At 40.0% G+C, this 21,153-nt stretch overlaps 1 long non-coding RNA gene across 1 annotated transcript in view; it reads left to right on the top strand.

Moving 5' to 3' along the window:
* The first annotated feature begins 872 nt into the window (after positions 1-872).
* Positions 873-21,153, top strand: part of LOC110744005 — a 236,694-nt gene continuing 216,413 nt past the window's right edge. The window contains exon 1 of the long non-coding RNA XR_002523952.2: positions 873-4,745. This is a non-coding gene — a long non-coding RNA (uncharacterized LOC110744005). The remainder of the gene's footprint in view (positions 4,746-21,153) is intronic.

Here is a 21,153-nt window from a genome sequence, read left to right as displayed (position 1 = left end):
ATGCAAGGAAAGCTTTTCTAACAAAGCTTTCTCATGATGATCTGGCACTGGCTGGATGACCAGTCTGTGGTGTTTGCGGCACATCTGCATTTGTAGCATGTCACGGTAGATTTCGAATTTTCTTTCCAATTTAGGTTTCCAGGGCTTTAGCAAGGAGGAAATCACCTTCGTGTGAATTAGAACAGAGCTCTTTGGTAGAGATGAATGACAATCCACTGAAAGTTTGTATTCTGTTTTGCATAGTGTGGAGTTGTTGCTGGGAGGAGATGCCCAGTCAGGGACTTTATCTTCCATTTTCTCTCTAGAGGTAGCCATAAGACTGTTCTCACCAACTGAATGAGACCTAATGGAATGTAACTAACTTCTGGGTGAGGGCTTTTAAGATACAGGCTGGGCTTCTTCTATTGTCATTTCCTGTCTGCCAGTGAATGCAGAAACCTTTGAGGTCTAGGGGATGGTGAGCCACAGGTGGAGGGAACAGGTTCCTTAATCACCATATGAGCAAAACTACCCACCAATCGGAAATAACAGCTTCGGACAGATATGTGGATAACTCAGTTCTTAAGGTGTTATGCTGTTAAAACTTGGTGGTTTATTTGTTATAGCAGCTAGCCTGATAGTTTCATCTGAGCTGATGCTCGGTTGTCCCCCTATAGTTCTTTATTTTATTTATTTATTTATTTTTTGAGACAGAGTCTTGCTCTGTCCCCCAGACTGGAGTGCAGTGGTGTGATCTTGGCTCACTGCAACCTCTGCCTCCCAAGTTCAAGTGATTCTCCTGCCTCAGCCTCCCGAGTAGCTGGGATTATAGGCATGTGCCACCACACCCAGCTAATTCTTGTATTTTAGTAGAGATGGATTTCACCATGTTGGTCAGGCTGGTCTTGAGCTCCTGACCTCAAGTGATCTGCCCACCTCGGTCTCCCAAAGTGCTGGGATTACAGGCATAAGTCACTGCTCCTGGCCCCCTGTAGTTCTTTGAAGAGTTCTCTCTGCAGGAATAAAGAAGGTAAGAGAAAACAATTCAATGGTTCAAATAAAACAACTGTGGGGAAAGCACAGGGATTGTGACTAGACAACTGGGCATGAAGAACTTCACCTTGCCTAGGACCAGCAGAAGATACAGAAGGTGCATTCTCCTCCTCATCATCAGTTAATATGCATCAGAACTCTGCTCAGTAATTTACATTTCAACTTCACAATAACTCTAAAATAAGCAAAAATCTCCCATGGAAAGGATGAATAAATGGAGATTCAGATGGGTTAAGTAACTTGCCAAGGTCACACAGCAAGCATGAGACTAGACTAGAATTTGAAGGAAATCTGTATAATGGCACCATTAAATTCTAAGCCTGTGACTTGGAGAAAAGAAATCCTTTTCTACCCTGGGGTCATACTCGCTTTAGAGGAAGAACTGCGTGCAGAGACTTTTGTGTTTTGCGATGATATTGCAACTCTATATCACAGTGTATTGCCTAATCTCTTCTGAGGATATAAGATTACTTGCTTTGTTGGTTTTCCTAAAAGTTGGCTCCTATAGAGCCTACCTAAGGTAACAAGAAATGCAACTTCAATTCAAGCCCTGCAATGAACTCTGGAAGGGAACGCATCTGGATTCTCTTCACTGAGTATAAAGTGTAGCTCTCAGCCAGAAACACTGCCTCTTACTGCTAAGAATCCTACACCGAATCCAGAATTTTCACTCCACCCCATTTTTTACTACTTATGTTAAATCTATAAGAGCCGCTCTCTCTGTGTTGAATTGAAGTGAACTACACGACTCTTTCATGCCCTTTGTATCATTAACCTATGATGTATCTTTGGCTTCAAGAACTTAGATGAAAGGAGGTTTTTCTTGTTTAGCGGGTCGTTTGTGGACTCTCATCTCAGATATATAGATTTGCCACTGGGCTGTTTTGTTCCCAGGTTGTACCAGGCAATGGAGGAATTCTTGTGCAGTTACTGCTGAACTGGACTGAAATTTTCTGAGTATCTCTTTAGGTTCTGGGTGAGGCATAAGAACCTACATATTTAATAAACTTCTCATGCACATTACATTTTGAAAAATAAATGCTTTAGAGGATTGTAGAAAAACCAGTGGCTGTAAAGTTTGTCTTTCTGCTTAAACATCCAGACAGTATGATGTTTTCTAAGCATCTATCTGATGGTTGAGCAAATGCTTCTATTTGCTATGTCTACATCCCTCTCTTAGGGGCTGGAGATAAAATACCCCCTTGAAGCTTCCAGTCTAGTTCAGAAGGCACAATCAACATCTATAGTGCAGTGTAGAAAATGATTGCTATGCTTTGCTCTGTTAGATCTAGTAAATTACTCTGCCATGATACACTGACTTCCTAGTTAAATATTCTGTTAAAGTGGAGGTCATTATCTACGGAATTCTTTTGTAGGGTTTCTCAATCTTGGCTGCACAATACTATCACCTGGAGAATTAAAAAAAAAAAAATTGGCACTCAGGCTGCACCCCAGACCCTATTAAATCAGAGTCACTGGGGTTGGGATGCAGGCACGATTGCTTTCCCCCTGGGCTTTAGTTTCAGTTTCTGTCTTAGCAGAATGTTTCTCTCCTACTCCTTCCCGAGCATCTGTACTTTGGGTCCTGGGAGGGTGTGTGTTTCCCAGAGACATCCATCATCAGTGGAGCAGGGTTTTTATTCAGATCTGATAGAAGGCCACGTACTTTGCTTTCCATTTGGGATGCCAGGTTCAACTCTTTAATTAGGCTTTCCCCACGTCCGCTATTGTATCTCATTGTAATTATAACAAGCTGGCATGGCTTATGTTTGAGCAAGGCTTTGAGTGACGTGAGCCTGTTCTCTGACATTTAAACTAGAAAAAATAAATTTGCCGAGAGAAGAATTGAGGGGCTACCAGAAAGCCCCCAACCAAATAGTCTACCTTCAGAAACATAATTTCCTATTTGTTTGTATATTGCATTTCAGGAAGTGTTAGGTGCTGGGATGATGAGAGAGGTGTAAAGCAATTCTACCAGCCACCCACAGGTAAGATGTTAATTACATTGGGTGGGAGCCCAACACCCGTTGAAAACTGGATCCATGAATACTGAGACGGGTGATTTTCCACTGAAAAAATATTTTTCCATTCTGGGGGTTATGCTGCTGAACTGAGACAGCAATTTAATAGTAGGGCCAGTTAGCTTATATTAGATTTCTTTTTAGCCCAAGACTTTCTCAAAGTCCCAGCTAAGCCTAGGGACAGAGTCACGGGCTTGGAAATGCAGGACTCTAACGTTCTCCATTGTTCACGCGTTTCTCCAGATGCCCATCCACTTCGGCCTGGGTGGTCCAAGCTTGTGTTGCAGGCAGCTGCAGAGGTTCCAGCAGGCTCGAAGCCTCTGACGCAACCTTCCTTGTGAAGACTGATTGGCCAAGAGCTGGCAGCCAGCCACAGCTGTTTTTTTTTTCCCCCTCCAGTGTTTGCACTTTTATGTCTAAGCTGCTACCTTTGCTGAACTGAACGGAGGCAACGTGTTTGAGCTTTATTTTCAAAACTGGCAAGTTTGTGAGAAGAAAGTGGTATCCAGGTTTTCATGTGGGTCTCTAGCAGATCATGGCAGTTTTTTTTTTGTTTTTGTTGGGTTTTTGGTAAGCATTTACAGATTCAGATATCTCAGAGTTTTGTTATTTCTTTTTTTGACTTTATGCTTCTTAAAGAATCATTGATTACAGTAATTTAAAGGACAAAACAAGGAGGCAATGTGTGCTGCTCATCTTTTACAGTTTCCTGAATTGCTAACGGAAGACTCAAATATCAAACTGCTGCCTAATTTTTTGAGTGCCCACCTTGATTTCAGAGACAGACCCATTTATTACTTCCACATCTTGTTTTTACATATTTCCTTATCCACTAAGGATAACTGGGCTTGAACAAGGGAATGGAATAAACTGCTTTTTGTTGACTGTTGTCTAGGTGACAGTCCGAAGCAGCTAATCCTTACAACAGTTCTCTAAGGACGGTGCCATTAATATCTTGATCTGACACCAGAGGAAGTTGAGAGAGCCGAAGCAACTTGGCCAACGTTACAATACAGGGATGCTAGGAACTGAACCCTGGTAATTGTGATGCCAAAGTCCATGCTTTATGATGGTCATCACTTGCCTCCCTGCCTCAGGTAATGCACAAGGCAGGGCCTGGAAGCCATCTTAAAAATAAGGACTGTTTTGCACAGGCAACTCTTATCATCTGTCTTATTCACCACTATGTTCCCAGCTATATTGAGCCTAGAATAGAGCCTCCTACATAGTAGGTGCTTGGTAAATGTCTTCTAAGACTGAACACTTTTCTTTTAATTGGAACTCTTCCAACAGCATTGTCAAAATATGTAAGCTTTGGTCTAAATTATGGTGGTGCATCATTATTATTATTTTAATATTTAGTGTTGAACTTGGGAGGCTCTTTTACACTTTCTGAATTATGCTTTGAAGGAAATGAGAAACCCCGTGGTTTGGTTCTAACTGGTGTAGTGAGTGTCAGCAACTTAAGCCCTTTCTGCTGCCCCCGAGGAAATCAGCTCCTGAACAAACACCTGTGGAAGAAAAATACAGTTTGTGTCTTATCTGATTCAAAAAATTTTGTCTTGCTCTTCAGAGGCAAGCTGGTGAAGTCTTGGCACCATTGGATTCAGTGAGGTCTGTTTGAATGTGAAACTTGTTTAAAAAGACACTGCCTGTACTGGAAATGCCGATAGTCAGTGCATATGATGCCAGGTTTGTCAGAATGCGATGTTTTTCTATCTTATTTTACGGACATGCAATATAATATATGTCTCAAGGGCTGAAACATCTGTGATAGCATTGGATACCTAAACTACATCAAACTTGGTATAATCATGCACTGGCGTATGTGGACTCATGTCCTTGTAGGTTTACTGATGGAAAACGGAAAGTAGGGGAATAGTTTAACTTATCAGTCTTTTCCATGAAGCAAAATAATTGATCTTTTTATAGAGTATTTGTCTCTGACTGTTCTCGTGAAGCATAAAAAGTTGTTATAGTTAAAATACTTTTGCAATTCATTAGGACTGCTGCTTCTAATCTCTTCTTGTAAATGATTCTTTTTTGTAAGAATATTTAAGAGATTGTATAGAAAGAATACAATATATAATAATAGTGATAATAACAGACAACAAGTATTTTTTGTTCCAGTCATTGTTACAAAAAGGAACTTTGTCTATAATGCCTCAGAAGTAGGTACTATTAATCTACTTACGTGTGAATACCAGGGCTCTGAGAGGTTTAAGACCACACAGCCAGCAAGTAGCAGAAATGAGCTTTAGGTTCAGGTTTATCTGAGAACCAAGTTCATTGCAGGTTCTTATTCACTGAGGACTGTCTCTCCTGGTCATATAGACAAAGATTTTGGACTACTGTGGTTTCCCTACTACTGTCCTTCCTAACGTATACATGCGGTAGATAAAAATTTTACTTCTTTAAATGTTAATTAATTTGTGAATTTACTAATAAATTACTTGGTCTCTGCATACTGGGGGAGGCCATTTAGGTGAGGACAACCTATTGTATTTTGGCAGAGAACTACCAGATCCGGGAACTCAAGTGTCATTTCGTAGAGGTATGATTACATCTTGGGCCAATGAATCGATGTAGGCCTTGTATTTAGAGAAGCAAATGATATTAACCAGAACCCACATAGAAAGATGTCCTACTTTATGACCGAAGATATAACTTGAGAATGTTCTATGGAGAACATTTTCTTTTTTGGATGTTTGGTCTCATTTGGAAACAAATTGCAGTACGGGATGTGGAATGACATGGTGAAGAAGAATGAGGAGTCCAGGGTAAAATCGCCTGGATTTGAATTTCTGTCCTACTGTTTACTAGCTGGACATATTCCTCCAACATTCCTTGCCTCGGTTTCCTCATCCTTAAAATGTGAATAAAGTTCACTTTGAAGGGCCACTGGGAGGATAAAAATAAGATGATCTTGGAGGTTATTTTTGTCTAACAGAGTAAGTGCTCAACAAAAGTTGACAATGATTGTTAAATTTGTTTTCCTTTATTTTTACAGTTACAGAGAGTGTTGGGTGAATATGGTGATTCTAAGGCAATTGGATATTTCTAAGCATTATCTTAGCAGGCTTGGAGAACCCAACATGAGATTTTTCTCCATCGTGGAGAAATGATCAAAGAGCTAGAAGCCAGGATCTGGCACAGAGTTCCCACTTCTTTAGCTGGAGCTAAAAAATATACCCATGGTGTCTTACTTTGCAATTTGTACTTTGTGAGAGTCTGGGCTACACTTCTTTTTTTTCCTTCCTCATATCATCAACAGACTGAAATTCAGCATTCCTTTTCTAATTCTCCACTGTTCAGTCTTGCCTCACACTCCTTTCCCCATGCTACAGTGCCCCAGTGTATGTGTATGCTAATTCTCAGTGGTGTTAGGTATTTGTTCTTTTCTGACATCCACTTTGGCACACACCTTACCTCAGGTCTGTAATAATTACAGGCCATCCATTACACAAAATCTTACTGTGCAATTAGTGAAGCTGCTTTAGTACTGTGTTTCTTGTGTTTTTCATAACCTAGTTTAATACTGTATTAATGGTTATTTACTTGACAACTCCAAGATACTTTCTTTTCTCCCTTCCCAAACTTCCAAATTCGAGTTATTTGATGTGGTTTTTTTTTGGCCATAAATACTTTCTCATATATAAAATAGAATTTCATTAATTTTTATTCTTCACGAGTTTAGTAGCAGTGATTCTTTTGCAGTTTCCAGACTTGAAGTAATATTGAAAAACGTTAATTTTTCTAAGTTTTTGCTAATTTAGACCTTTTCTAGTTCATATAGGGCTCCTTTCCTTTTTTCCTTCATTGCAATTGATATAACTTATTTTCTATTTTTGTTGATGATAAATAGATATCAAAAGGGAGTACATTATTACTCCATATATTTATTACTTTATTTCTTGTTATTAGTAATAATGTCTATTTATATAAAATATGTAGTTTGCAAATGCTTTTAACTATAGTGTTGTTATTTTCATTTGACAAATTAGGAAATTAAATGACAGATGACTAGAAAGAGGCAGAATAGTAATGTCAAGCTCAGTTTTCTAACTGCAGAATATATGTTTCCAGTATACTACAATGCTGTTTTGAGAGTCACACTGTATTTACATGTAGGTAGAAATAGGTGAGTCTCACAGAAGATGTGAAACCAAGATTATCCTTGTATCCGAGACTCCCTCTTTAACACAAATGTAACATGTTTTGGGACTCACATTGCATATGGCATTAAGCAGATGTGGTTGTCTTCAAGAGATCTGACTTTGTCTCTCTAGTCTTAAGAGAAACACTTCTTAATTTCTTCTCCCTCTTCCTTTGGTTTTCATCTATTAAGAAATCAAAGGGCTTTTAGTCTGTGACTTTCTGCCACCTTAAGCAATTTATGTAAGCTTTCTCAACTTGTTTTTCTCTTTAAATGTAATACCACAATGGCTAACTGTGAAGAGTTGGCACAACATCAGATTCAAGGTAGTGTACCATATAAATGTCTTTTAGTATTATTATTGCTTTCATATTGCGTTTGACTTATGGGATTGATTTTTAAGAGTTACGATATTAACAATTCTTATGTTAATCGCACAGCAATTCATTGGATCACTCCACGTTCAAACAGCACTCCAGAGCTTTGGGTCTTTGGCTTTAAGAGATCTGAGATGCCCTTCAGTGGTCTATTCAGGTAGTTGACTAATAGATTTATAACCGTAAACCGTATTTCGGCTCAAATGAAGCAATTAAGCTCACAGAAGTCGTGAATGATTTGAAGTCAAAGAGCAAGTTAAGTGACAGAGAAAACAAACAGGAACTTAGGTCTTTCGATTCCAAATCACTGGGCAACATCCTTAGGGGAAAGATTGGGCTTGAAAATCATGTAGTACTAATTGTGTATTCTGGTTCAGAAATATTTCAATTAACGTGCGTATTTTCAGGTATTTCACACCTATATCCAGTGTGGATACCCACAAGTGTCCCACATGAAAAGTTGTTTGTTTAGAGACTAAAACAACTTTTTTTTTTTTTTTTTGAGATGGAGTCTGGCTCTGTCGCCCAGGCTGGAGTGCAGTGGCGCGATCTCAGCTCACTGCAAGCTCCGCCTCCCGGGTTCCTGCCATTCTCCTGCCTCAGCCTCCCGAGTAGCTGGGACTACAGGCGCCCGTCACCTCGCCCGGCTAGTTTTTTTTGTATTTTTTAGTAGAGACGGGGTTTCACCGTGTTAGCCAGGATGGTCTCGATCTCCTGACCTCGTGATCCGCCCGTCTCGGCCTCCCAAAGTGCTGGGATTACAGGCTTGAGCCACTGCGCCCGGCCTAAAACAACTTTTTAGGTATCTTAACATAGACATGCTGGTTTCCTCTGAGCTGCCGTGAATAATTTCTGATTGCTGTCTAGTGGCAGATTCTCCGTTACTCCCTCTTCTCCAGCAAAAGAATTAATTTCTGATATAAAATGCCTCTCTAACTTTAGACACAAACCATCTGAAGAAGGTGAAAGCAGGGTTAATTTTTAGGTTAGAAAAGTGGCTTTACATGAAATTCATAAAATTATCATGAAATAAATATTTGGATTCATTCGTCAATGTTCACCCATGCATTGACTCTGTTTACATAGGTGACTGAGAAGCTTGATGCAAATAGCTTTAGGAATCACAGTACAAATAAAATATATGAGATTTAGAAATCTCATGTGTGATTAGCACTCTTCAACGTGTTAGACAGATAAATAGAAAAGAATGCCAATTTGTTTCTGTTTACTCTGAGGCCAAATTGATAAACTTTGTGAGAAGAAAGGAGTGGTTCATTTAATAGCATTCAGAAGCTTGGTTCTGTTTTATTAAAGGTGCGTACTGTCTTTTCCTTGCTACCATATTTGTTTGTATTTGGGGCACTCTATTCAGCAATCTTGGAAGCTGGATCTCAGCTAATAGCACAACCACTCCCTTTAATAACAGTGATGAATGTTCATTCATGACAATAATCCATCACTGGCTTTAGAATTCTCAGAAGTGCTTTTAGTACCATGTGCCTTTAAAAGGATTGAAAGCAAGGGGCATACAGGGAAAGAGTGATAGAATTTTAAAATTATTATTATTATTAAAGGCTTCAGTCTTTTAAACAGTTCTATAAAGGGTTAGACTGTGATAGGTGAAATTCCAGTCAACTGAAAAGGTGATCTTTTAACTCAGGAACTGTGGAATATATCTCAAAGGTTTTTTTTTTTTTTTGTTTCCCTCCACGAATCTTTGCAAAGCCTGTGAATCTACATAGGGGAGAAACATCTCTACAGAAAACACGTTTGAATGATGGTTTTTATGGTCTAGATATTCCAGAATTTTGTAAGATTTACAAGGCTCCAGTAAAATGTGGTAGATAACCCATAAAACTCCAGTGGCTTGAAATGAAACATTTTCATGAAGTGGAAATCAACCTGCTTTGATTAAAACACAGTTCACCCCATCTCTATTAAAAATACAAAAAATTTGCCGGGCGTGGTGGCGGTGCCTGTAGTTTTAGCTACTCGGGAGGCTGAGGCAGGAGAATGGCGTGAACCCAGGAGGCGGAGCTTGCAGTGAGCAGAAATCGCGCCACTGCACTCCAGCCTGGGCGACAGGGCGAGACTCTGTCTCAAAAACAACAACAACAACAACAACAAAAAAACGGTTCAAAGGGAAATAAAACAATGTGATGTAACAGATTTAGTTAAAATAGTGCATTTTCAACATCCTCCACCACTCTCTTTCATTTCCTTCTCATCAATGAAAACAGCAAAGACGTCACTAATTATCTTTTACCTGTGATGACCCTTATTAGGTATATTAGAAATAAATATAGCTACTTTGAAATAGTATTTTGTTAGGTACACACATGCTAGCACATACATGCACACTTTAGACTTTCATTTGGAAGAGAAACACTATATAGACCCCATTTTAATTTGGGGAAGAGATGCGGATGTCTAATTTAAACGTATTTTCAGTGTTGGGTCATAAGCATGTTTTCAAACAAGCTGGATCTTTTTTCCATTGACTTTACTGTGTGCTGTGATTTTGGAAACAGGTGCAGGTGATACAGTTACTTTTGGTTCTTCTTGGTCAAAGCCTTATAACATTTTCTTCTAGGGGATGGGTGTGCGTGTGGTGGCAGTAATGGTGAGATGTAGATCTTTTTGTCTCTGCCCCTGCTGCCTCAGTTTATTTATTTTTTCTTAGTTTCATTTCAACAGAGATGACTGTCATGGCTAAGAAGCTGAACTGAGAGAGATGCCATCAGGAGGTTTAGTGGGTTGTGAAGGAAGCTCATCAGCTCATTTAGGGTTTTTAAACTCTTGGAATTTGTCCCATACTAATAAAACTTCCAAAAAATTATGGTGCACCAGCAGGTCAATTATTTAGGGAAAAAGAGATACATTTCTAGTAGATAGATTATTCTTGTACACTAACCATACTACTCCTTTCTAGTATCACAGCACCTGTGAAATCAAATTAATCATCACCGAGGTTGCTTTTGAGCACAGAATCAGAGCACAGAAATATAGACGGTCTACTTTTCTTTTTTTTCTTTGAGACAAGGCCTCACTCTGTCACCCAGGCTAGAGTGCAGTGGCACGATCTTGGCTCACTGCAACGTCTGCCCCCAAGGTTCAAGTGATTCTTATGTCTCAGCCTTCCAAGTAACTGGGATTACAGGCATGTGCCACCACACCCGGCTAAGTTTTGTATTTTTAGTAGAGACAGGGTTTTGTCATGTTGCCCGGGCTGGTCTTGACATCTTGGCCTCAAGTGATCCACCTGCCTTGGATTACAGGTGTGAGTCAATGCACCCGACCCCTTTGATTCACTCTAGTGTGTGCTAGAATCACCCAGAAGGCTTATAAAACACAGATCGCTGAGCCCCGTTCCCAGAGTCTCTGCTCAAGGAATGGAGCCCCCAAATTTGCATTTCTAACAAGTCTGCAGGTCATGCTAATGCTGCTGGTCTGGAAGCCTGCTGAAAGGACTGCTGTTCTATAAGAGTCATGTGTTGCTATAGTTGTATTGTAGCCCCATGAATTATTTCTACTTTGTGGCAGAGTATAATTTCCTAATAACTAGGATACTTCCATCCACAAAATGCATTTTTTTTCTACTTCAGACAATACTGGATAAGCAACAGCAAACTCTTATTAACCATCAGCCACCGAAGATAATAGTATTGAAGCATATTATTTGGTAAGTATATACAGCATAGTTGAGATGGCCTCAACTTTCTTTAACAATTATTACATACCAATTACACTTTTCTGAGCATATTCTTTAGGGGCTTTGCTTTCACTGGTAACTGGATTGCCTAGCTAGAGTTTTGGGAGTCTGCATTTTCTCATTAGAAAACAGCTTACAAACCATCTTCTTAAGATGGAGCTATTTCTCTAGAGAGGCAATCTCCTCTATCACAGATTAGTTTCACCTGTTTTAATTTCAGAGGGTGGCGTTTTTCCTAGCCTTGTCTTCTGAAATGAGTGGGGTGCACTCTTCGAGTTTCCCATGTGCGTTTATGATGAGCAATTGGGATCTCACATTTATTAAGAGCTTACTATGTGTCAGGAGTTACTCTCGGCACTTTGTGTGTATTAATTCACTTAATCTTCACCTCAACCATATGAGGAATATACTTTTATTATCACTACATTAAAGATGAAGAAGTGAAGCCAAAGAAAGGTGAAATAGTTTGCCTTTGTTCACACTGATAATATGTGGGCAGGCTAAGATTTGAACCACAAGATTAAATATTTTCTTGTCTATTTGTTGCTTTTGCTCCTCCCAATATGGGTGGTGGGGAGGGGAGCTTATCCCTGACTCATATTTCCATAGAAGTGGGCAGAAGCTTCATCGCTGCTCTTCAGGTTAGTTCAGCACAGAGCAACCAGGACAGGAGGCAGAGAGCAGCTGGAATTGAGCTATGCTTGGGTCACTAAGCTGTACTAACACTGGGGTAGGCTCCACTATCATGGGTGTGTTTCTCCAACTTCACACAAAGGCTCTGTGTGTGGTTAGAAGGAAACTCTTGCTCTGCTCCCCAGGAAGGGAGAAGTGTAGGAGAAACACATTGGGGTTCTTTCTGACCTCTCCTTCTCTGTGAAAACCAGGGTATCGTTGCTGGTGTCCAGCTGTTCCTATGATTAGGGTGGGGGCGTGAAGTTAAGTTCAGGGTGCATATGGGTGGTAGAATCAGAAAGCCTGATTGTGACCTCAATCTAAACCAAGTATCTTAGGTTGGGCTCTCTAGAAGAAGAGCCTAAGGCGAGGATTTACGTGCATGTGGTTTGCTGAGAGAGTGCTCAGCAGAAAAACCCACATTGGAGGGAGGGAAGCAGAATAAGAAAGGGAGAAGAGCTGAGCAAACAAGGATGTGGCCTCAGGTTAAGTGCACCTGATCCACAGTAGAAGACGCCAGCACATAGAGACCAGGGCAGAGTTACTTGCTTTTGAAACAAGAGGGCTGATGGGCTATGGGGGATGGGGCAGGGAGTGGACGATGGGTTTTTAACTTCTCAGATGAAGTAGCCCCATTAGCTGAGGATAACTACTCAGATAAGGAAGTCATCTATGAGATGTTATGCAGTCAATACTCACATAGTAGCTGGAGTGGGTGCAGTGGTACCCACCTTTGGCTAAAGGAGATCTAGGTGTGGTATCAAGCTTTGTTTTAAAATTTAGCTTTAATGGAAATGAACCTTATATGTTCATCTTCTGTTTGACTCATATATCTGCTCTTCACTTGGGGAAAAAAAAGATTTGATTATCACTCTAAAACTCCCAAAGTAGGGAACTAAGCTTTACTCTGCATGGATACCAGCTTGTGCATTATTTATAGGATAATCACACATTAACTTAAGCTTTTCATCACAGCAATGTATAACTGAGTGTGTCTAGAAGAAGGACATTGAAATAATAATTTGTTTGCTTTGGGTTTTTTTTCCTTTCTAATAAATGAAGGGTCTAATTCCTAGTTTATTGTAAAGAAAAGAAAACAAGAGAAGTCAAAGCAAACCTGTAAATGGTACTTTTGGCTAATATTGAGATTGCTCCAGCCATGAAGGCTTTGTAACATATGGGAAATATCCAGGCTTTGGAGAAAGACAAGGAAAGGTTCAAATTGAGATTCTGCCCTCAGTAAGCTGCTTGAGCTTAAGTAGTTAACCTCTGTGAGATCCATTCTCACTCATAGGATTGTGGAAAGATTTAATAAAAGATGTTGCATCTAAAGCTTTTGTTACAGTGCCTGGCCCATAGTGGAGGCACGAAACATAGAAATTTCTTGACTGGGACTATTCATTCAATAAATATATATTTCCTGTACTACTAGAATATATCGCCAGCAATGTACTGGGCACTGGGGCTATCAGCATGAATGCGACACAGTCCTTGCTCCTGAAAACTTTTAGTCTAGTGAGGGAGACACCAGTAAATCATTACAGTGTTGAGTCCAGGCACGGTGGCTCACACCTGTAATCCCAACACTTTGGGAGGCCGAGGCGGGTGGATCATGAGACCATCCTGGCTAACATGGTGAAACCCCGTCTCTACTAAAAAATACAAAAAATCAGCCAGGTATGGTGGCGGATGCCTGTAGTCCCAGCTACTTAGAAGGCTGAGGCAGGAGAACAGGAGAATGGGGTGAACCCGGGAGGCAGAGCTTGCAGTGAGCCGAGATTGTGCAACTGCACTCCAACCTGGGCGACAGAGTGAGACTCCGTCTGAAATAATAATAATAATAATAATAATAATAATAATAATAATAATTACAGTGTTGCGTGGGACCAAACAGGTGTAGCTTTGGGAGACTGGATGAGGAAGTAATTTTGTGCAACGACTGAAAAGTCTTTGCAAAGGAGAAAAAAAGTGAGTTAGATTTCACAAGATGGGAACAAGTTTGCTAAAAGATAAAGGAGACCCAGGTAGAGGAAAGTGTATAAGGCATGGATGCATGGAAAGGCATGTGGTGTGAAACACTATGTTGAGGGTCACTAGCAAGTACATGCTCAATATGAGTTGTCTCAAAACTGTGTTTTTGGCCAACCTGATGTTCATATCTCTTGCTATAAATCAATACTTACTTTTCATTTTGGTCCTCTAAACTTTTGAACTGAAAGACTATGTATGACACTTCAGTCTCATTCCAAACATGATTTCTGTATGCACCCAGTTTTCAGGAACCGCTTCTGGCCAAGCATTAGGGTGACACAGCAGCTGAGAAACACGTGGGCGTCCCGTTGACCAATTTTACTGTATGACAGGTAATGGTTACCGTTTATTGGCAGTTTGTTATGTGCCTTGTGCTAAATGCTGGACGTGCATCATGTTATTCTCACAACCTTGTGAAGTAGGTTGTTTCAAAGGAGGAAATACATTTCAGAAAGGTCAAACAACTTGCCCAAAGTCATATAGCTCCTAAGAGGCAGAGCCAGCATATAAACCTACTTTTACTAGCATTTTAGATTATTATGATGCATAATCATACTTTGCATATTCCTATAATCCCACTCTGCTATAAGCCTTCTCTGAAGATCCTGAGAAAAAAACAGTTTTCCCAGCTTCTTTTCTACTTTCACAAGGCAACTGCACTGCCAGTAGAAGTTTCTGCAAGAAGAATGCAATTTACTTTTGCCAAGACAAAAAAGGATTAACTTAATGTGGTGCCGCTCTGCTTGCCAATAAGTTATAATACCTTAGGCTGGAAAGATTGTGGAAGTCATCTTGTCCAGCTTTTCCTTCCCAGAATGGCCTCCCGAAGCAGAGGTTATCCAGCTTTTGCGGGGAAACTTCCACTGATCTTTCAGTGGCTCACTTTGGCATGGTTCCAGTTGTTACAGAACTCTTTATTGATTTTCATTTTGCAACATCATTTTAGAGATTCTAGGTCCATCTTCTATATAAGTGCAAGCCTTGGCATCACAAAGATCTGGGGTTACATCTTTCTAACATGGAATATTGTTTATCCTCACTCAGCTCCCACCTGCTCATTATTAAAATGAAAAGAGAATCTCTAGTACTGTCAGATCAAGGTAAGGATTAAAGGAGAAACTCATATCTCTAGTACAAATCTCCAAGGGAATCTGAGTAGTCTGTTTAATTGCTAGGTAAGGGTAGAACTTTTGAATTAGGTGACCCCATAGGCCACTGGGCAGGAAGTAGTTTATCTGCCCCTGTGTCGGGTGTTCTATTGTGCTTAGGGCCCACCTGGCATGATAGAATGTCCTATTTTAAGAGTTCGCCATGGTTGTACCATATCCGGGACGATATGCCTGGAAATTTCCTTCAGGAGAGGGCCACAGGCATGGTATTAACTTAGAGAGTAGAAGAGTCCTGCATGGTTGTATATGCAACACCTAGTTGCATATACAAGTGCTCAATAAATGTTAGTTCATTTCATTGTTTTCTTATTGCACTTGAAAACCTTTCAAATTCTCAGAGATATTTCTTACTTGGTTCAATTCTTGAAATACCATCCAAAGCTTATTGTGTTTGTCTGTTTCCTATTTCTGTTGCAACTCCCTCCCCCCACCATCCCAAGGAGGAATTTCATCTTCCAACTTTTTAGTCTTATCCTATAGTCCTTGGATAATGGTGGATCCCAAAGGGGGCAAGTCTTCAAAGTTTAACCGTCGACACAATTGAGTCTAATGTACCACTACACTGAAATTTTCATTCTATAATGAGGGAAATAGAATTCTACCACAAGTTATTTCTGCTCCCCACAATTTCTAGTAACCTTCATTAGATGGTAAAGAGTTGAAAGTGTTAAATCTAATAAAAGTCGCACAGAAGGTATTTGGAGGATCAGACCATGCATATAATGATTGACTGACTCCTAGAGTTCTTGTTGATTGATTGTTCCTTCTACATTTCCTGAGATCTCGTGCCCTAGACCAGCTCAGCTTCTAGTCCAGTTGTCTTCAAAGTTTAGTGTGTATAAAAATATCTTGGGAAACATTTTTCAGATTTCTAAACTTATCTCCAAGGATTGTGATTCATACGAAGCCTCAAAATTGACTTTTAAAAATAATTCCCAGGTAAAATCATCATCAACTCCATGAACATAAAGTTGTTGTGGATTTGACAGTGACTATCTTCTTGGATTCAGACTCTGAGCATTTGTTTCTTCCTGTGAGAAAATATTTGCCTTTTACCCCAATGTTGGCCCTTGTCTTGTAATCACCCCTTCGCCATGCCTCTCAGGAACTGGAGACATGCCGTGGAATCCAAGTCCATCAAGGCTGGGGTCTGTGTTCTCTATATTAACTGAAGATAAGGATTTCAGGATCCAGAATAAGGTAAGGGACAAGTGACTGATTAGATGAAGATGACAAAGGAAGAATGACTGTATGACATATCTCTGGTATGATAAGGTTGAATCAGAAACAACAGTTGAATCATAGACACCGTTTCTGAAGTTGTCATCCTTGGACTTTTCTTCATGACCCAAATTACCCGTTGAGTTCCTAGCTCATTTTATTCTTCTTTTTGGTTTTCTGGCTCTGGTTTTTGAGTGTGTAAATTCCTATTTCTGACGCCCTTATCTGACCCTGCACCACTTCTAGACTACAACTTAAGTCTAATATTCTGTCATATATTCCTGCTGAAAACTTACATAATGATAATAAGGATGATGATGATGATGATAATAAACATCTACAGAATATGTGTTTAAGTTTTACATTTATGTCATTTAATAAGAATAGTTGGTCTTGTTCTTATCCCCAGTTTTAGGCAAAGAAACTGAAGAACAAATAGGTTAGATTAGACAGTTGTTAAGTGGCAGGGCCTGAATAAAGATGCAGGTAGTTTGGCTTCTGAAGCTATGCTCTTATCAAGTGTATTATATTGCTTTATTACATCTCTACCAAGCCCTTCATTGCTCACCGAATGACAAAAAAGTCTCTAAAAAAGCCTCCTTTTTCTTTCGTGCTTGTGATAACATATGGCATTGGGGGGCTAGAGTTCCCAATAATTCTTCTTTGGAATTCCTTAGGCAGCATTTAATTTCAACATTTTTTCCCCAAAAGAGCATTTTTGAAAGCATGACATTTCCTGTTATCTCCCCTAAATAATGAGATCACCCAAATGATTCTGGGGGGCTAGTTGCATTTTATCAGTGGTGCCTTTGTTGCACAATTTACATTTCTGCTCTTGAAGATACAAGAAAAGATTTATGTCTGATGGGCTGTGATGTGGTTTGCATCTAAGAGAAAAACAATTCCTTCCAGAAAAATACCATATCCCCAAATGATTTCGTAATTGCAAACAGTGTTGACGAGCTCTTTGGCTTAAATAAGTTTATAACATATTTGCTGTGTTTTTGTGTAGATATGTTTTGATGTGCTTGCTAAGGAAAAATAATTAAAACCCCTCTGCCATTTCTAATTGAGAAGAAAGAAATGTAATCCATTAGTTGATGGCTCCCATCATAAGATTATTTTTTCTCCCTCATTTCATTCCAGATTTGTTTAAAAAATTAACTTGCATTAAATAGTTTCAGGTCTGAACGTCAGCCATGTTTCTCATTATTGGAGATCAAAATGGCCTAATTCCCTTTGTGTGTTGGTGCCACTAAAACACAAGAGATTCTTAAAAGTACAAACTTCTGATAGAAGCACCACATTTCCCTAGTCAATCTGCCCAGTAGAGCTTACATTTTTTTTCTTGCATTTACTGCTGGAACAATGCTTTATACTGACAAGTTTCAGGGTTTTAGTGTCATGCTCAGACTGGGCGAGACTTTTAGTGAAGACATGCCGGCCCCAAGGCTCTAGTAACCCTTGAACTTGGAAATGTGTCATTATGAAGTTTACTCTCTAATGCTCCTTGAATCAACTATTGTCTTTGATCTTTAAGCAGAATGTGAGCATCCACCTGATGGCATAAAGACTCATGACCTACATTAATCTAGGGGCCTCTGCATTTAAACAAACCTGACTTTCATCCACTGATTGTTATACAACCTGTTTCAAATTTGAAAACTTTCTTCTTCTACAAAATGGGACTATTGGTAATAGATGACATATAGTAAAGAATTGCTGAGCAAAGGAGGACATGTTAAGTGCCCAGTTAGTGCTATTGCATGATACCTTATTACACTGAAAGGGAGGAGATGGAGTTCAAAGGCTTCTGAAGTTTCTTTCCAGCTCCAGCATTTCATTATGATATTGCTAGAATTGGCTATCTGGTTGATTCAGTCTAAATGATTAGATGCTAAGGGAAAATTTGAGGGGCATAGAGGCAAGAAATAGCAGCTATCTTTCCTGCTTAAGAGCTGAACCAATTGAAAGAGATAATCAAGCAGTAAAAGAAGTGGAGATCAAGATATCACTTTTATGATTGATGAAACCAAGAATGAAGACTAAGGCATGTGTCTATATAGGGCTTCCTCCTGGAGAACTCCACAAGGAGCCAGGTTTATCCTTTCAACTAGCCTCGGCACTGGCTTCACACAAGAAGACCAGAGGACATGTGTTCCCTTCTAAGAGCTTGCTCCCAAGAGGAGGTGACAGGTCTTCATTCTCATTCCAAACTCACCAGTCAGCAGGGAGGGAGTGAGAGGATGGAGAGGAGCCAAGAGCACTATGCCAGTGATTGTCCTCCACCTGGAGGGGAATATCAGAGGTGGGAATGACAGGATTGTCTGCTTCAGTGTCTATTGAGTTCAAGAAATGAGTGACCTGGATTTCTTTTTGTGAAGACAGAGTTTGTGGGAGATAGGCTCAACTTCCTTGTAGGTTAAATTGATTCATATCAATGAACTCAGCCTTTTTCTCTAAATCCACAGAGTCCTGGTGGGATGATATCCCACACACAAAGCTGAGAATTAAGTAAAGAATCTTCTCTCAACCATCCTCTCTTCCATCTTCCTCTAGCTCCTTTCAACTTACGACTGCAACAATGAAACTCAAATAAACTGCTTCAAAGTCGTCATAATGGAGTAACTGATAGGATGGTACTGGCAGCCACATCGATGATAATGAACCTGAGGATGAAGGTTTGATTTCTAATATGCTTTAGTTTTGAAGAGAGATAAATTGTTTTATTAGAAGACTTGGCATCTCTGCTCTTGTCCAGCTGTTTAACAAATGTGAGTCCTTGGTCACCAATGAAGCCAGTCTAGAGCATGTAGATAGCTGAGTGTGGGCCATAATTACTACTGTGAAAACAACTCAAAGCACATGTCCTACTGACGGATGTGGGATGGCATGCAGTACACGCACAATGCAGACATTTGGAGGTATGTTTTCAAGTTGTGCTTTGCAGGAGGTCTTAGCCACACACACACTTTCAGGGTCTTAGAATCCTAGCTTTATGCATGAGTAGAGGGATCTCCTGTGTATTATTAGTAATTCCTTTTTTTTATTGTGCCATCACTTGGAGGGTGTTCTCAAGATCTGAAGCACTTGCCTCTGTGCTGGGGCCCCTTTTTTTTTTGACAGAGTCTTGCTCTGTCGCCAGGTTGGAGTACAGTGGCGTGATCTCGGCTCACTGCAAGCTCCACCTCCTGGGTTCAAGCCATTCTCCTGCCTGAGACTCCAAAGTAGCTGGGACTACAGGTGCCCACCACCATACCTGGCTAATTTTTTGTATTTTTAGTACAGATGGGGTTTCACCATGTTAGCCAGGATGGTCTTGATATCCTCACCTTGTGATCCACCTGCCTCGGCCTCCCAAAGTGCTGGGATTACAGGCGTGAGCCACTGCGCCCGGCTCCTTCTTTTACTACTTTTATCATGGCGCATCTATGTCATATTATTTTTAAAAATTTTTCACTAGGCTGTGCACTCCGCAGGATTGGGGCTGAGACTCAGTAGCAGTAAGTACAGGGTCTGACCCATGGGAGGGGATCAGTGGGGATGTTGTTGAGTAAAATTAAACATCAGTTTGCTTCCCAAGGTAGGGCACACAGGCACTCTGGGTTGAGGCTCTGGTTTCGTAGGAGGGCACCTCTTAAGTCTTGTGACCTTGATTTACTTCTAGCAACAACCTGCAGGCTCATACAGTTTTCAAGGGCCTCCAAGATTCCTGAGAAATGAATCACATTAACCTTCTTGTTTGGGATATCTTCATCAACAATACACAGAGATATGTAGGCTGCAGAATTCTCAACACCCCAATGTAAAGAGTCACATTACATCTACCTGTGAACTCTCTGCTGTGTCGGTCTACGTGACTGGTTCCTTGTCTTTCAAGGAGAACCAAGACTGGGATTCAGGCACAAAATTAAAGACGCACCAAAAAAACTCCATAAGCAAGATAAATAATACTTTAATGAAATATTCAAAATTAATGCAAACATTTTACAACTCACAAAATATAAACTTCTAAATAACGACAGTTTTGGTATTCTTAATTTTCCTTTGCTGCAATGGCGCTTCTTTATTGCCTCCCTTTGCCTGGTCCTGGAGAAGACAGAACCAAGGAGAAATTTCCTTGGCCATAACTTTCCTGAATTTTACTCCTTTATTTTATTTTAAAAAGTTCCCATATCAGCTGGGGTGGGTGGTAGTATGGAGTTTCAGTAGCACTGAAAGGTAAATGCAAAAACATAATCATAAAAAATGGATGAGGTAGTCAAACCTAAAGTGCCTACATTAGAAAAGATTTAGGAGGGAAAACGTTGCATATTTAATAACTAGATAATGCAAGACTAAAATAAGTAAAATTTAATAACATTCAGAAATACGGCTGCAGTATTTATTTCTCAGATGAATGTGTATGACTTCATTTTTATTTGCTTTGTCCTTCATTGGAATCGCTTTTTAAAAGGGCTTCTTCTTAAATTGTTCTAGATTTCCTTAGCAGCACAAAATGCTGCTGTATGCAAAGTTGCTTTAAATGGGAGCAAATGTGTATGATTCAGCAACTGCTCCAAAGGTACGATTCTTTCCTACTAGAGGAGCTTTCTTCATTTACACAGGAGCGTATGAAGCCAGAAAAAGGGGAAAATACAAACATGAAATCTTCAAGAGGCTTTTGGAATTGCAGCAGAAAAACACAACGCTTAAGCGCAGATGTCAAGTGCTTTTTGAGTTTCTCTCAGGGCGGCAGCTACAGGGGGAGCGTTACCTCCTG

This window comes from Papio anubis, chromosome 8, assembly GCF_008728515.1.
Source record: "Papio anubis isolate 15944 chromosome 8, Panubis1.0, whole genome shotgun sequence".
NCBI classification, from domain to species: Eukaryota; Metazoa; Chordata; class Mammalia; order Primates; family Cercopithecidae; genus Papio; species Papio anubis.
This window is presented reverse-complemented; position numbering and strand designations above follow the sequence as displayed.